The 16,925-nt window shown below is 45.9% G+C and overlaps 1 protein-coding gene across 1 annotated transcript in view; it reads right to left on the bottom strand.

Annotated features, from left to right (window-relative positions):
* LOC102564935 (transmembrane protein 45B) overlaps positions 1-5,761 on the bottom strand; it is a 30,060-nt gene extending 24,299 nt beyond the window's left edge. The window contains exons 1-2 of the mRNA XM_019490088.2: positions 5,677-5,761; positions 1,093-1,302 (exon numbers count right to left, since the gene is read on the bottom strand). The gene's annotated coding sequence lies outside the window, so the exon portion shown is untranslated. The remainder of the gene's footprint in view (positions 1-1,092; positions 1,303-5,676) is intronic.
* Between the last annotated feature and the right edge of the window lie 11,164 nt (positions 5,762-16,925).

The raw sequence follows: 16,925 nt of genomic DNA, 5'->3' as shown, positions 1-16,925 counted from the left end.
CCCATTTACACTAAGGACCATCCCAGAAAAATGTGCAGAATGGCTGCCCCTATCATTAATTTAATTTACTTTTAAAATCATAACTGGTGGTAGAAGTGATATCTTTTATTAGACTAACTAAATTTTTGCAAAAAAATCTGCACTGTCCTGCAGAATTTTTTTTTAGCTCTAGCTAAAACATTAACTCAGGTGTTGAAACATTAACTCAGGTGTGGAAATAACTTTCAGTGAAGCACTGGATGCACTCTCAAGATGCTCAAGAAGGTTAGATTTTGTTTTCTGAATCCGAACAAAGATGTATAAATAATTCTGACTATAGGACCAATGAAACGGTATATTTTGATTCTTATTGCTTAATATGTTGTATTTTTATATATAACATATGATATATCAAATTAATGCACATTCCAGTAAAGTTGTATTAATTTTGCTTAAATCTGAAACTGTATAATATAGCCCTGGGCCCCTAGCTTATTAGTAAAACTTCTAGTTTCTTTTAACTGGAGAAAAAAAATATGTTGCGTTATATATGATAAGATTCAGGCTCAGAAGATCTTGTGTAGACCACCTATTTACACTAAGGACCATCCCAGAAAAATGTGTAGAATGGCTGCCCCTATCATTAATTTAATTTGCTTTTAGAATCAGAACTCATGGTAGAAGTGATATCTTTTATTAGACTAACTAGATCTTAGCAAAAAAAAATAAATCTTTAATTGCAAGCTTTGGGGCACAAGTACTTTTCTTCAGGCATAGAAGAAAAGACTAAAAGTTCTCCCAGGTAGAAATGAAAGTTCATATTTTATAGCAGGGGTAGGCAAAATGAGGCCTAGGGGCCAGATGAGGCCTGCCAAGCCATTCTATCTGGCCCGTGGGGCCCCTAAAAAATTTAGAAAATTAATATTTATCTGCCCCTGGCTGCCTGTGATGCGGCCCTCAATGGCTTGCCAAAACTCAGTAAGCGGCCCTCTGTCCAAAATAATTGCCCACCCCTGTTTTATAGAATAGTTAAAGGTATGGTAAAATCTCCTGTTTGCCACAGTTCATTTTATGCAGGTTAGACTCAGAGAAAAGTTGGAATAGTCCATTTACCTCAAAGTTGCTTCATGGCAAGCAGGATGTAGTCATATTTCCTTCGGTTATGTTGTTTCATATTTCACAGAAGAGTAAAAGGAAGGAATGCTCTTCTGGGCAGGCATTTCTTGTATGGTGAGGTATCTCTGGGCTCTGTGATGATGCAAATGACCTCGAACAAAGGCAGGAGCAGGGTCTCAGGTTTCAAGTAGTAAAACTTGCTTCCTCCTTGTAAAATTATGAAGATAGACAGCAAGATTACATCATCCAAAGATGTGTTGGAAACCATGTTACTTATAAAGAAATGAAAGTGCTAAAGAGGTAATGCTTTGCAAGCCTGTAGCACCTTTCAGCTAAATAGCTTCAAGTCCTAAATAGCCATTCGTCAAACCTCACAATCCCAAAAAGGTAGGCAAATATTTTTGGGCAGGAGCTTATAAAGAAAAACAAAGCACTTGTTGTACAATGTATCTATTATCTACATCTTGACAATATAGCTATTATTACTGACTCCAAAATAATTCTGGGTCCTGGTCCAAATGCAGAAAGGAGGGCACATCAAGCACTTGGGGCACTTACACACATGCAGGGAAGCTGCTCTGATGCGCTGTAAATCCAGCGTGTCGGAGCAGAGTCCATTAATCGGGTCTGCTGGAGCACGGAAATGAACATGCTCCGGCAGCCTCCAGCGTCATGTGCATCAGCGTCCCCGTGCTGAAAAATGGCAGCGGATGAGCTTGAGTTCAAAGCAGCCCACCATCATTTTTTCAGTGTGTGGACACTGCTACATGTGATGCGTGGGCACTTTTAATTAGCGCAGCTCACTAATTAAAACACCCCCTACTCCCTCCCTCCTGGAGCATGTCTATGAATCCCCTTGGTTTCCACACCTCTCTTTTTTTGTTTTTCTTGTCAGTCGACACATATAATGAATGAACCAAGAACACCTCTGTGTGGCAACACAGAGGAATAGCAGTTTCCCAGTCCTGCTGGATTTTCCAGGCCTTGCAGCCTGTCAGGAATTCTTTATACAATAAAGAGGAGGCAAAAAAAATGTTTTGGGGCTTGCTGAGCTCTGTATCATAGAACTGGGAAATTTCCTTTTGATAAAGTTATCAAAAAATAAGTGTTTGAGGGACTGGAAATATTGTCAATGGTGAGATTCACTTGTGTTCAGACTGATCCATGACGTGTCATTTACAACAGAGTCTCCCTAATTCCCAACATATGTACTGCTTGGGAAATTGGACTAATTTTTGTCCCAAGTCTAAAATGGTTTCCTGTAAAATCTTTACACTTGTTTTACACATTAAGTCCTACTGACAATTCTCACACATCCCTCTAGTTCAACAGAGCTGGTGTGTCAAATGTGGAAAGCACTGAGAAATGGCCACATACACTTCCTTATTAAAATGGATGCATTGCTTTTGGGAATCTAATCACAGCTGCTGATTTCAGTGCTACCAAGTCAGGCCTCAGTCCTGGAGATATTTAAGCATATATGTAAAGTCATGCACATATGGAAGGGCAGTGGAAGGGTTACGGTTGATCACAGGGTGAACATGAACGGTCAGTGCGACACTGTAGTGAACAGAGCTAATAGCAAACTGGGATGCATTAGCCGATGTGTCGCGAGCAGGGCTAAGGAAGTGATACTTCCTCTCTACTCGGTGCTGGTGAGACACCAGCTATAGTACTGTGTCCAGTTCTGGGCACCACACTTCAAAAAAAGACATGGAGGATCTCAAAAGGGTCCAGAGAAGAGCCACAAGAACGATCAAGGGCCTAGAGGACAAACCTTATGAGGAAGGACTAAGAGATGTGGGACTGTTTAACCTGGGGAAGAGAAGATTGAGGGGGACTTGGTGGCCACCTGTAAGTATGTAAGGGGTGAATATTGGGAGCTGGGAGAAAAGCTGTTCAGTAGGGCACCCTAGGGAAGGACAAAGAGCAATGACCATAAACTGCTAGAGGATGTAAGGAAGAACCTCTTTACAGTAAGGGTGACCAGAATCTGGAATAGACTGGGGGTGCAGCCCCCAACCTTGGGAGTCTTCAAGCGAAGACTGGACAGACACCTTGCTGGGCTCATTTGATCTCAGCAGTATTCCTGTCCAGAGAAGGGTGTTTGGACTCAATATTTGAGGTCCCTTCCAGTACTTAATTTCTATTCTATGATTTAAAAGCTATTCTGCTTTTCACACTGGCTGCCTTCAGAGAGCTAGTGCAGTTCAGGAAGCAGGAGCTGGGTTCTGGGAAGTGTTATGTATACCTGCACCATGGTATAAATAGTTTCCACAAAAAATGGATGCTGGCCTTCTGTTCAGTGAAAGGAGTTGTAGTAGGAAAGCTGGTCACTGAGGTAGTAAGTTGTCACTTGTCATTTCCCCTTTTGATGATTATTATGGGGAATGTGAAGGATATGGAAACTTGCAGAGAGCTACAATTTCAGCTGCTTTTCCTGTCTTCTTTCAAATGCTTTCTGTTAGCCCTTTGCACCTTCATTCCTGCTTAGTGGAAGCTTCTCTCAATTCCTGCCACTTTTAGTCAATCTAGAGCATAGCACAAGCAATGAGGCATCATGGCCATGTAGAATAGACATGAAAAAAGCAGCTGGAGCAGGCAGGGCCTGATGTCCCTCAGGGCAACCAGTTTTCACCTTTAGAGAGTGAATAAGTTTAACAGACATGGGGTGCATCTACACAAAACGCTAACTTTGCAGTAGCCTAATAACACTGTGTAGTAGCGAGCTGGGCACAACCCATGTTAAGAAGCTACTATGCAAGTTAGCATGTACTGCGCAGTTAGCATCCAAAAAACCCCCGTGCGCCAGTGCTACTGTGCAGTAGTGCCAGTTATAGTGCATTGTTTTAGTACTTAGTTATCCAAGTACTAAACTTAATGTGCAGTCACTATGGCTCATTAGTGAACGTGTAGACGCACCCAGATTTGATCAAATGATTTATTTGCAGGGTGTACTTGATGTTAAACAGTATATTGGGCTGTGTCTGCACTACAGTTAAAGATCTCACTGCAGCATGTGCAGGCAAGCTAACCTCAGTCTAGGTAGCGCAAGTAGTAATGCAGCAAAGAAGTGGAAACACAGACTTTAGCGTGGGCTGTACAAGCATGTTGGGGACTTTGGAAACTTGCTTGGGTCACTAGTCTGTGCCACTCCATCCTCACTACTATAAGTATCTAAGATAGCCAAATTAAAGGCACCAGGTATGTGCAAATGCAACCTTTGATTGCTATGTAGAAAGAGAACAGACTAGTTGCATACAAATTATGAACACTAGATGGTGGTAAAAGCTTATGAAAACCTTCTATCCTTCTGGAATAAGCCTATGACTGAACGTTTTGGTGGGATAGGTGCTTACATAGGGCTAGAACCTGCTCTGAGCTATGCCCAGTTAACATAAATCCAGTTGAACTGGAATCTGGCCCAAGATGCCGATGAAAGTCCATTTGTGTCACTCTTCCTGTAGAAGCTGGTCTTGACTATGACAGAGGCATAGAGTGGACTGGACTGTAATGAAGGAGCTGGGCATCAACTTTTAAAGCAAATGAAGAGATATAGGAATAGTTCCTGCCATCACATACTCCTCAGATCATGGGACTGGGATGGAGGGAAGAGGCACACCTACCAACTAAATAACATAACTGAGGGACAAGAAGAGAAGTTAGCATGTGACCATTAAGGAGCAGTCAGGAGCAACAGTAATTAAGTACTAGGCCTGTGCAAAGCAGCTAGTATTCACTTTGGATTCAGATTCAGCCAATTTGGGGGACAGTGATTTGATTCGGTGATTCGAGTCACTGTCCCAATTTGATTCAGCTGAATCTGATTTGAAGATTAGGCTGCTGCCAAGCCCATCCCTTGTCTGCTCCCCCAGCCTGGCAATGGCTGCCCCGCCTGCCCCAGCTCCCTGCTCTTGGGGGGAAAAAAAGCCCCGGCTCACCGGGTGCTGCCAGGCAGAGGGTGTTCCCCGCTGCCCCCACAGACCCCCAAGCTCCCCCTTACTCCCCCAGCCCACCCATGGGTGCCCCACCTGGGCCAGCTCCAGCCCTTTAAGAAAAAAAAACCTGAACCCCCCCCAGACTCACTGTTCCTGCTGCCAGGACCCCCCGCCTCCCCCCGCTGCCCTGCGCCAAATGGGAGCTCTGCATGAGCCCCCTGAAGCGCCAAGGCCAGTGCAGGAGCAGTGAGTCCTGGGGCTTTTCTTGGTTTATTTTTTCTTAAAGGACCGGAGCTGGCCCAGGTGGGGCACCTGTGGGGGAGCTGGGGGAGTGAGGGGGGGTCAGGGTGCTTGTGCAGAGCCCCCCATGAAGTGTGGGGCAGTGGGGGGCAGTGGGGATTGCCCCCCTGCCTGGTGACAAGCCCCGGGACACACCGCTCCTGCAGTGGCCTTGGGGCTTCAGGGGGGTCATGCAGAGACCCCCCATGTGGCAGCACCCAGTGAGCACTGGGGCTTTTTTTTTAAAGTACTGGGAGCTGGGGCAGGCAGGGCAGCCATGGGGTGGCTGGGGGAGCGTGCAGGGTCTGGGGGGCTGGCAGGGGTGCCCCCATGTTCCCCTCCCCCTTCCCCCACCCCTACTTACCACCTTCAAGTCCAGAGATTTTCCGAAGATTTGGAGAGCTTTGAATCGATTCAGACCTGTGACTTGGTCCCCTGATTCAATTCAGATTTCGAGATTCGGCCACCAAATCGAGCCAAATATACTCCAAATTGAATCACCACCTGAAGCTTCGCACAGCCCTAATAAGTACCTCTCATTCACCCTCCTCAGGAAAAACTGCCTTCTCTTTTTTGTACAGGGGATCCTGCGTAAGGATGTCGCATTCCTCCTGCTCTTTTTGCATATTTTGGAGGGATTGAGTTAGGATGCCTAATGCTGATCCCAGGGGCCCTAACCCTCCACCCCCTCCCTTGATCTAGTGAGTGCTAGTGAGGAAAGTTGCACATGAAAAAGCAAAGCTAAAAAAGTGCAGAGCAGGGGAATGAGCTGCTAGATCAATGAGAGCTCTGCTGTTACTTCTGTTTTATATAACAGGAGTGAGACATGAGAGAGAAATGTGTTGCTGTGCATCTTGTTGGCTCCATGAAGATCAGTTTAAGTATGTCTCCTAATGAAGACCCATTCTCCGCCCATGTCCCACTCCTGTTATACCACGTGGGTGGGCAGTGTTTTGGAGCAGGGGGACACTTTAATGGAGCTCAGCTCTGAGTACGGACTGCTTTCAAACTGCCACCAGTGCCACCCACTGCCATCATTGCCACCACAGTCAGCACTCCTGCCCACAGTGCTGCCGTGGAAGGCCACCTAGCCACCACACAGGTGACGACCCCCACTGCAGAAACACTGATAAGGCCCCTTGCCACAAAAGTGTGGCCTAAGTCCCCCAGCTCCATGGGTGGTAGGTTGCTTACCCCAGTCCTGCCATAAACTCTTGAGGGTAGGGAAGGAGATAAGCAGGAGACTTGACACTAGAGATGACTAGAGAATGCCAGTTCCATTTTGAAGCAACTTCCAAGCAAACATTCAAACTGCTTTTGTCCCACATTACAAAGAGACCAAAACGTTTGCAACATTTTTCACAAAAATTTGTCAAAACATCCGCTTTCAGAGTGACCCCCGAGGTTTAGACTCGGGAGGTGGGCTGTGTTTGGCTTGGTAGTGAGGGCACAGGCCTGGTCTGTGGGAGACCCCGATTCAAGGCTCTTCTCCCCCTCTAGTCCCATGTTACAGCGATCTGGGGGTTTTGCTTCATATCATATGAATCAAATTGAGCAGAGACTTAAGCCAGGGTCTCATGTCTGAGACCAGAACCCTAAACCCCTCCTTGACCAAAGCTTTGCCAAAGCATTTAAGCTTCAACAAAACTGCATATTTTAATGAAGTGAAACATTCAATACAGCCCTCCTGGAGATTTATGTAGGGGAGTGCATTTTACCTGACTGGTGCCCACACATATATTTTGCACTCCTTCATGCTGGAACGCGCCGTGCTTCGACCCTCCACTGTACACCCAGACCTGGGCTTGTAAATATTATCTTTCATTCCCTGGAGTCTGAGAACAGCAGAGACTCCCTATGCCTGAAGAAGGATGATTGCGCTCGAAAGCTTGCAAAGAACTTTTTCCCAACTACTCAGTTGGTCTAATAAAAGATATCACATCTACCCAAAGAACTTTGCCTAATTATCCTTAATACACTGCAGCACGGGGTCACACATGCTGCTCTGCTAATGGCAGTAAGACAGATTGCCGTGCCATGCACATCAGCGTATCTGCTTTCTTTCAGGCTAAGCCATTGCTCATAAAAGTAAGAAGTAGCCAAAATCTACCTAATTTAGGGCTTCGGCTTCTCGCAAGATGCTAATGTCTTCAGTAAATCCTCCTGCCCCTTCTGATTCTCTGTTAGCTTTATGGAGTCTCTTTACAGAAGCTGCTGCCCTTTTGTTATAAATATAACAATTTGAAAACAGTAGATCTTGCACCTATACAGCTCATTATGTATGCTGCCTTCCCCCCATTTTCTCTGATACGATCTACATTCCTTTTAAAAAGTCCATGATATTAAGAACTGCAAGCACAGCACCCATTTCCTTGAATGCTATGTTATCTGCAGGTGCCAGATACGCACAGGCCAGCAACAGATCCAAACCTCCCCTTGGAGAAATTTAAGGCTGGAAGCACAAGCTCTATAAGGAACTCATCTTGGCCGCCTCCCAGCTGCAAAGCTGCTTCAGATACAGACTGTAGCTTCAGCCTGTGCACAGGACTTGTGGAGCCAGGAAGCACAAAGCTGACAGGATGTAGGTCCTTTTTGCCACAAATAGAAGTCAATAGAAGCTCTGCTTGCAGGACTGGACTGAAATGGGCACTGTTTGCTTAATTTCTGGTGCATGTGATGAGTCTGGGCAACACCTGAAAGCTGCATATTGAAATGCACAGCTGTGTGAGGGGCTGCCACCACCAACCTAGATAGGCTACAAAAGAAACTACATTTCTTTTCAGGTTGAACTGAGACACAGTCTGATGGGTGGTGTCACAAGCACTGTCCTTTAAACAGAAGCAGGTAAGAACGGAGCGAGGGAGAATTCGGTGCCTTTAAAAAGAAATGGGGGTGAAAAAGTGGGGTAGTGTGCTTATAAGAGCTAGGGAAAGCAGAGAAAATGCAGCAGCATGCTTTTACAAAGAAATGAAAGGTGGGGGTATAAGACACGGTGCTTTTAAAGAAAAGAGGGCAGTGGGGGAACAGGACGCTATGCCTTTACATTCTTTGGACTTGGTTACTAGCTCGGGGTTGTAAAGGTCTCATTTTTAGACCAGACTTCCACAGCATCCATTGCTGCCCCTATGAGACACAAGGGGCTTGCTAATTAGGCTGAAAAACAATAGGCCAACCCCCCGCACCCACTACCTACCTCCCTCTGCCTCCCATTCCACAGTATTGTCCGGGGGCTCAGGTTACTCTGCGAGTCTGTAAACAGTGTCTAAAATAATTGCGCAGTTGTCACCATAGTGCAGGGGGGCTATTTTAAAACTCTGGCTTAGCCCAAAGGGCCAGGGGGGATTCTGGCAAGGCCCAGCTGTCCGAGCCCAACACAAATGGACGCTTCAAAGTACCACGCGGGGTGTCTCAGCGCCAGCCTGTCCTGACCATTAGAGTGGGGAGGAGGGAGCAGGGCGGGTGGGCGAACAGAGAGAGCCTATGCACTAATGGTGTTTTGACGTATTGTTTCAAGAACAATTCCTGGGGCTCAGGAGCTTTAGGAAGCAGCTGTTAGGAACCTGATGCAGGATGATGGAGGAGAGGGAGGGCTGGGGTGGCGGCTGCTGATTAACGGAAGGTCTAATGTCTTATCACATGATAGCCTCCCACCCATTAAACAGTTTAATAGAAGCATAGACATACCGCTGTCAACCAGCCTGCTTTGAACATGGAGCAGGAGGAGGTGGAAATGCACTCACAAGGCCATGGGTGGAAGTGTCCCTACCCAAGCAGTGAGGGGAGTGCTGGCGCTAACCAGACTGGCATGAGGAGCTGTACATGAGGAGCACAGGGCAAGACTCCCTGTGCATGCCTGCAAACAGCCAAACAGAGAGTATCACGATGCTCAGAAGCTGGAGATTTGCAGTTGGACCGAGAAATGAGGAGAGATGAGCCAGCTTGCCTTCCTCCCAGCTCCTAATGCAGCCTGGTACAGGCCACCTCATACAGCTGCATTCTGGCCCTTGCACAAACCCGTTCTTCTCTCTTACAGGGTCTCAGCTTTACCTACATGGGTAACTCACTTGCCCAGGTTCAGGATATGGCTGCATTGCAGTCACTCCTGGATGAAAAGACAGAACCAAGCTAGTTTTAAGTTATCTAGCTCAAATACTAGTGGCAATCTAGCCACAGCAGCATGGAGCTCAGCATAAGCTAATGGCCCAAGCATTAACTCCTCTTCTCAGGTGGGTTTTGGAGCCTGCACTGAGTTAGTAATTCAGATATGTCTACATTAAATAGCAGTCACAGCAGCAACCAAAGTGTAGGCATACACTTAGGCCTGGAACAACTGTGTTGACTTCAAGAGGACAAAGGCATCCCATTTTTACTCTGTGGAAGTCAATAGAGTTGCATAACAGATTTGGGAAAGATTTGGGCTGTGATTAAAGTGAAGTGGGCTGTTCTACCAACATAGATCAAAGAGAAGGAGCAAAGTCAAACTAGTCCTTGATCCCCAACATAATATAACTTTAAAACTAAGATCCCCTATCCCAGGTGGCAAGAGCAGATGGGTTGACTGAAGTCTTGTCCCCATCAGGCACATCCCATCCCACCCCAAGCCATTTCAAGGCGGAGTTAGAGGCGGAAATGATCCTTGAGTCCTGTCCTCCCCAGTGACACTGGAGGGCTGTTCTCACCAGAGGTTTATCTCACAGATTTAAATATCTCAGGAGACCTTTGTGGTGTTTCACCTGAAAGGTAACCTTCCACCAAGTTAAACACCCCAACATTAAAGAACAACTCCTCTTTGCTTTTTTTCCAAAGCAAATCCCCACCTCAGCAGTTTCAAAAACTCTCCCATGGGAGTGTCTACACATTCATTAACGTGCCATCATTACAGCACATTAAGTTTACTACTTGCATAACCAAGTACTAAATCAATGTATAGTAACTGGTGCTACTGCACCATAATGCTGGCACGTGGTTTTTTTCTGACGTTAACTGCAATGCACGGTAGCCTAATACTGTTGCCCAGCAGCATATTAGCACGGGTTTTACCCGGCACACTCCTGTGCAGTGTTATTAGGCTACTGCACAGTTAGCTTTTTGTGTAGCTGTACCCCATGAGTACTTCTATTGTACTGCATAGGGAAAGGGAGGACTTGGAAAGCCCAACCAGAAGATCCCTGTCCCTGGGATGGTGCCAGGGGAATTGCGGTTACGTGGAACCATTGCAACCTGTAGGGTAGTTGGACATCTCCATGTCCTCGCATGGAGAGATGCAGTTCTGTAGAGCCCACCTCCAGCAGCAACCCCAGGGATGCAGGCATGGTAGGCAAGGAATATTTTATCATTAGCTAGTTTCTCTCCATCTCCAGTTCCATATTTGCAGTCAGCCTATGGTAATTCTCTCAACAGTTTGGCCTGAAGCTGACATAGCAGACTGGAGGATGACAGATTGGATTTGTATTAGCTACAGGTGAGACACCAGTACATCCTTGGGCTGTGCCCAAGATGGTGTTGAAAGGCAAATCCTGCAGAGAGAGCAACTTTGAGCAGACAGCGGTTCTGAGAAGGCTTGGAAGACAGGCAGACACCATCATCTCTATGACAGAAATGGACTTTGGAAATGGGTGATCCTCCAAGTGCTTGTATGGTCCAAACATTGCGTCTTTTGTCAAGGGAAGCTGTGAAGCCTCAGCTCTGATACACATGGGTACAGGCACGTGAGCCTGGGAGCGATCTTTGCTTTTAACCTTTCTCATCATAACTTAACTTTCAGGCTCATGGTTACTTATGTTGGCCCCTAATCTTGAGACGTGGGGAACTTCCACAACTATTGCTGACCCTGGGAGTTGATTCAGTAATCCTCAGAGGGAAGGGGTCAGCTCTAAGGAATGTTAGAAATCCTTTTTTTGAGGCACCTGCATACAGACCGCCCCGATGGGTCCCTCTGGCTCCCAACTAACACAGACTGTGCCACCTTTGCTACCACATAGGGGCTCACTGTATCCTGTCTGTCTTATCTTTATCTTGACCATTCCCTTATGCTTCCAGCACAGGTGTTCTGGAAAGAAAAGCAACTCAATCATATACTTCCCTGAAATGACTAGTTACAAGAAGATAGGAGACAGACTGCCTGGCATTTCTCCTAGAAGGGATCAGGGAGCTATTTCTGTAGAGAAGATTATGATTACCCTCTTCTCTTTGTATAAATGTCCTACCTGCTTGAAAGCAAGAAAATAAAATAACAAGGGAAACACCACAGGAGCTGCGAGCCTCAGCTCTCCCAGCTTACAAAAGCTGAGATATGGGACACAGTGCTACCAGAGACCTAAATTAAAGGTAACAAAACATTTCGGGTTTCCTATGTAAGTTCATGCTGTGGGATCTCTTCCAAGAGTGCAAGAGAAACTCTTCCGAGAGTGCAAGAGAAAGATGGTTCAAGCGTCTTTCAGCTCTGAACTCGATCATTCCCCATAGTTGAAGTGGGAGGATGGCAGATGTGTCTTGAGCACAGCAGGGACCCTTCAGGATTAAAAAGAACATTTGAGAGCTGCCACTGGAAGAGAAGAAAAGGAAGTTAGCAGATAAAAAATAGCTACTCTATAACTTCAGTTGCTTTCCCCTGCTATAGCAAAAATAGACATTCGACTAGACTTTGACTAGACATTAGGAAGAACTTCTTCACAGTTTGAGTGGCCAAGGTCTGGAATGGGCTCCCAAGGGAGGTGGTGCTCTCCCCTACCCTGGGGGTCTTCAAGAGGAGGTTAGATAAGCATCTAGCTGGGGTCATCTAGACCCAGCACTCTTTCCTGCCTATGCAGGGGGTCGGACTCGATGATCTATTGAGGTCCCTTCCGACCCTAACATCTATGAATCTATAAAAAGGGTCAGGCCCCAGAAAGGCATGCTGGGGAAATGTTTCTGTAAAAGGACCATTCTACACTACAGAGAAAGTGAGTAGAGAAGATACAGTTGTAGGAAGATGTTATTGAGGAAACAGTTGCTTCTGCAAGCCACCACTACCTCACATTGTTTCAGTGGGATGTGTTACTCTCTTAAAAACTTTCCTATGATATTATCCTTCAGCAGTCATTAGCTATTCAGTTACTGGCTATCTATGGTGGGCGGGGGGAGGAGAAGGGACACAAATAATTTTGCACATAGATCTTGATCCTGCAAGATGTTTGAAAGCAGGCCACTGATCCTGCATTGGCAGAACACTACTTACAGGCTGTTTGCTACAGGACTAGGCCCTTGCTTGTAAAGTCACTTAACAACCTAGAGGACAGAAGATGCTAAATACATGGAATAAATAAATCCAGGCTCAGTTACCTCCATGTAACCCCATCAAAGTCAATAAACCTGTGGACCCACTTTTGGGGTAAAACATTCTTGAAAAGTTTGTTTACTGAAATTTTGTTTGGTTGGTTGGTTGGTTTTTTTGGAGGAACAGAAGATTGCAAGAGCAATTTGGATGAAATTGTTGCCAAAAAATTATGAAGCGGGAAACATTTTGGAGAAGTCTCTTAAAAACATTTTAAAACCTGTTTGAAAAATGTCAAACAGCCTGACTGAGTTTTTTCTCACATACCGCACTTGCTTCTGTGTCTGAGAAGGAGAGAAGCATGTTTAAAAAGGAACTAGCAGGTGCTGAATGTGCGGCTTCTGCCAGAAGTGACTGCAAAATCTACTGACCTTTTCTTGTCCGGCCTATTCAGAGCATTTAGAAACACACATCCCTCCTTTGAACCCTTGGGATTACCAGGTCTTTTAATCCTGACTTCCTACATACAACAAGAAATAATCACTGTCTCTTCTTCATTATACCAAATAACTAATACCTGCTGCTTCAAAGGAGGATAAAATGTGCCTAAGGCCTAGTTAATTGTATGCTTGAAACTCTAAGCAACACCCAGACTCCATGGAATCTTATGGGAGCTTTGCTATTGCCATCCGTGGGGTCAGGATTTTATCCTGTGCACATATCCAGTATATTAGGTAATAAATTCACGCACCACATAGGGTAGTAGTTGTGCTTCTATCTGGGCTTTCCATATGTGTCCTCTTCTGGATCAAGCTGGAGTGAAGATGCTATGCTGTGCAGAAAGTGTCTATCTCCATTGCCATATACATCATGTGGTTATTTTTACCCCATGAAGAGGTGGGTATTAAAGGTCAGCAAGGAAGCACTTACCACAGGTATCGCATAGGACAGAATGGAGCAGGACAGGGACCTGAGTCTGAACTGCAAAGCTGTAGAGAAAAGGTTAATAGGCTCTTCAACAGGGAGAGTTTAGCACCGGCAAGCTCAGTATTAGCACAGTGCAAGAGCCTCTGCTCCAGACTCTGATCAGTCGTTAACGAGATGGATTTCCTTATGCTTCTTTTTCTGATCATTAAGCAGTGGCAGCGTGTGCTGGGTTCTGCGGGGAGGAGAATGGCTTCATCCACTATTTCCATCCGCTAATGCAGCTCTCCACAAAGCACTTGTGCTCCAAAGGGCTGATCTCCACATCTCGCACATGGTTCTCTCTCCTAAACTGCCCTCAAACAGGAAAACTGCCCTGGCTCCTGGGGACCCTCTGCTGCCTGTGGAGGAAAAGGCAGGATTGTGCCCATTACTGAATAACATCTAATGCTGAGGTTCCCTTTATAAGGTCCACAGGGATGTTGAAGCTGATGAGCTTGCCACCTCTGCCTATCTGTAGTGCCTATATACTTTGCCAGGATGGTGTTTTTAGCCCTTAGTTCCAGCTGGTTGGTGAATTTAGTTTTTTACAGTAAAATCATCCCTTCGTTGATTGACAGACCAGCAGTCACCGTGAGCAGCAGCACCCACAAATCCCTGCAAGGGTAAGATCTCAGTGAAGTAGGGCGTTAATCTTCACTAGCAAAAAGCTTGACAGCTGCTTCTTGGGCGGCAGACTGAGGGTCTGATCCATAATAATGGCCATGTTGTGGCTGCAGCTTTTTGAACTGTGCCTGGATTCCTGTCCTTCCACGTGTGTGTCCTTAAAAGCATTTGCCCCTTGTGCATGTGTGCAAAGGAACTGTTCAGCTGGACTGTGGCATCTCACATTATTGTAAGTACTTCCTTTGGGCAGAAGGCTCCCAGAGTGCTTCTCTTATGCACTCCTGCCATACCCGCTCCTGGAGCAGAAATGGGAAAGCTGCTGAGTTGTGTGCTTGTGCTGTGTCTTAGGTTTCACAGAGCTCCTTCAGGGCCTGCATACAAAATAATGCTTTACCAGTAATACCAGCATAACACCCTCTCAGCCCATTGTGGATACTTATTCTGGTACTAGACAATGCAGCTCACAAAGCCCAGGTCACATGTGAGCAGTAGATACTGAGCATTGTCAGGCAATGGAGATCTAATAGGAGAATGATCCTTTATGGGAGACAGGCGCAGCCGGACTCCTGACTGACTTTAGGAAACCTTCCTGAGCCTTCCCTTTCGAGAGAGCCTTTCTACTCTAAAGATGAAACAAAATTAACACCCACTTCTTTCCTTCTACACCTCCACATCGACACTACCTCCTACCCAATCATCCCCCACTACCTCTTTCCTACTTAGTAGACCCCAATCTAAAAAAAGTGTAAATTAATTAAACATTGAAAGAAAATCCATATCCATTAAATGAGCAGAGCTTTGATCTTGAAATATATGTAATAGAGACACCAAGAAGTCTAAAGTCTGGACTAAAAAGGCAATTTATAGTTGACTAAGAATGACAGAAAGTGTAGATTACAGACTCCTACTGAATTGTTTGCAGCTTCCAATATGAACGGTTCAGAGAAAACCCCATCTCACAGGTCGTAATACTTCTGTGAAGCGTGCTTTATGGCCTGGAATATGGTGCTCACCACTAGTATCTGAGCACTGCAAACATAGTGGCAATTATCTTCACAACACTTTCAGGAAAATAAGGAAATCCGATTGTCATCAGGATTATCGCCTTTTGGCAGATAACCTCCCTGTGCCTCAGTAAGCTAAGTGACTGTCCGGCACTTGGCATTAGCAGAGCCTGGGACTGAATGCGGATCCCGAGAGCTAGGACAGAGCCTTAACTATGATACTGTGCTTCCCAAAGTGAGATTGCAAACTGTTTTGGGTAAAACAAAGGCCAAGCCAAAGCTCTGTGGTTACAACCTTTGCATTGCATTGGCTTTGTTTAGACTTTCCCGGTTTGTATAAAACTGAACAAATACTACAGGTGAAGGATGGTTTTGCTAAATTTATAACCAATCTAGAACAAGGACTTCCCAGAAGTGTCCTTCACAAAAAATGCAGTTCTGGCTTAGCCAGCAATTTGAGGTTTGCCCATGGACAGTACAGAGTCTCCTTCTCACCTACATAGTGCATACTCTGTTTTAGTTTTGGAGGTCCTTTTCCTCCTCATCTTCTCAGCCATAGCAAGACTTTCTTGCTCAAAGCAGCTCTTTGTGCTTTTCATTTGCTAGTCCCAATGAACAGTCAGCGTTCAGCAAACTAGTAGCTGATTCTGGAGTCACGGTGGTAAACAGTGATGTGATAGTGAGGAGTGACAGTTTGTCGGGGCAAGATTCAGGGTAGTACAGCAAACAGCATGAGCAGGAAACCTTTGTTGAAGCTAAAAGGCTGAGTAAGGACATGGGGAACTACCTAGAAAGAAGTGAGGTGCTTGAATGTAGAAGGGGCCAACCGAAAGGTAAAAATGTATTTCAGCATTCATGGGTCATTCACTGCTTGGCTATTCTCCCAGACATCAAGGAGATCAGGTAGCCTCGTTTGCTGTGGGTACTTGTGACTTTCTCACTAGAAACTGGACGGGGACCTGTCAAACATGCCACGCGTCTAAAAAAGGCATGTGAGATAGCATTCAACACTTCTGCTGGAGCATTCAACAAGACATTTATGCTGCAAAGGCTCACACATATGCTAAATTTGACTCGCCAACCTCAATGGTAGCACCCATGAGAGTCAAGCTAAGGACATGCATAAGGGTTTCTGGGTTCAGGGATCTGAAAGAAACTGGCAAAAGCACAGGATGTGAGAAACGGGCCACTTCAAAATGGGTTTCCTGAATATGCAGGATCCTAGAGGAGAATGTACCAGCCACAGCGGCAATATAATGTTGATCAAGACATTATTCAGAATAAAGCCCAGAGAAACTAGAGTCTTCCAAACAGTCCCCAGATGGTTTATACCAGTGGGGGGCAATCTTTTTGGCAGACATGCCGCAAAGCAGCCTTGCATCTTCCACAACTGCCACTCTGATCCCCTTCCTTTGTCGGATCTCCAGCTCTGCTTTCTGCTCCCTGCCCAATCTCCTGCTCTGCTTTCTGCCCTATCTGCTGCTGTGCTGCCTGCACCCTTCCTGACCTGCAATGTGCCACACACACAGGCTGCCCATGCCACTTGGGCACTTGTGCTGCAGGCTGGCCACCCCTGTTTTATACAGCTATGTGACACAAAGTATCTAGATCTAGGCCATAAGCAACCAAGAGACAATTGCCCCATGGGGTGGAACTCCTGGATGGTGTAAAACCACTGCTGTGCTAGTCCATAACCAACAGTCTTGGGTGTAAAAGAAGGGAGGGCAAAATCCACTTGTCTTCCATTGATGGATGATCGCACAGGCT

Source organism: Alligator mississippiensis, chromosome 16 (genome assembly GCF_030867095.1).
Source record: "Alligator mississippiensis isolate rAllMis1 chromosome 16, rAllMis1, whole genome shotgun sequence".
In the NCBI taxonomy this organism is placed as follows: domain Eukaryota; kingdom Metazoa; phylum Chordata; order Crocodylia; family Alligatoridae; genus Alligator; species Alligator mississippiensis.
Note: the sequence above shows the minus strand (reverse complement) of the source record. Positions and strands in the feature narration are given on the sequence as shown.